The sequence below is a fragment of the Corapipo altera genome, unplaced genomic scaffold (genome assembly GCF_003945725.1).
Source record: "Corapipo altera isolate COAL_440 unplaced genomic scaffold, ASM394572v1 2, whole genome shotgun sequence".
Classification (NCBI taxonomy): domain Eukaryota; kingdom Metazoa; phylum Chordata; class Aves; order Passeriformes; family Pipridae; genus Corapipo; species Corapipo altera.
Genome location: NW_020884890.1, coordinates 2,900,686 through 2,901,346, shown reverse-complemented (window position 1 = coordinate 2,901,346; position 661 = coordinate 2,900,686). Strand labels below are relative to the sequence as shown.

The 661-nt window shown below is 57.9% G+C and overlaps 1 protein-coding gene across 3 annotated transcripts in view; it reads right to left on the bottom strand.

Annotated features, from left to right (window-relative positions):
• Positions 1–412, bottom strand: part of PHF3 (PHD finger protein 3) — a 51,953-nt gene extending 51,541 nt beyond the window's left edge. For 2 of the 3 annotated variants that reach the window (XM_027644951.1, XM_027644955.1), the window contains exon 1: positions 160–411. The gene's annotated coding sequence lies outside the window, so the exon portion shown is untranslated. Of the gene's footprint in view, positions 1–159 lie in introns of all 3 variants that reach the window. The other variant, XM_027644949.1, reaches the window with a different exon arrangement.
• Positions 413–661: the final 249 nt, after the last annotated feature.

Sequence of the window (661 nt, the reverse complement as noted above, 5' to 3'; positions counted from 1 at the left end):
CGGGAGGGTTATCCTCGTTAAGGCCCCGGCGCGGGAGCCGTAAGCCGCGGCCCCGGTGGGCGATATACACGCTCTGAGCGGAGGGTGCGCAGTGATGTGGCCTTTTGTCGGCAGGGAGTAGCTGGCACCCCCTGCTCGGCGCGGCCCGCGTTACACAACCTGCTTGTTATTCCATCCTGTGCGCCGGCGATCCCGGGCGGATTCCTTCAGGGCTGGATATGCTGGGCTCGTCCGTTCCTACGTGTGGAACAGGAACAGCCTCCGGAGCCCGTCGGCCCCGGGCGGACGCGGCTCGTGCTGCCTGTTGGTGGGCGCGCGTTCTCGGCTCGGCCGCCTCTCCCCGGGAACAGCCGCTCCACGTGCACTGCGGGACCCGTGGCGCACATTTACATAAAATCCACACCAGAGGGGCCGCTAACGTGTGTTTGTCAGGGCATCCGAACTCGGAGTAGTTTGATCGTTACGTAATGTTATCCAGGAGCAGGACTGTCTTTCTAGTTTGCATTATAGCGTTAGCTAAGTGCCGCACTGGTTATGCTGTTCTCAGTTCTGATGGCTGGCATAAGGTGCAGTACAGGCTGGTTACTGCATGTATCAAGTTTCAACACCCCCAAAAGAGAAACACAATGATCTTTCTAAAAATCAAATTTAGAATTATCAT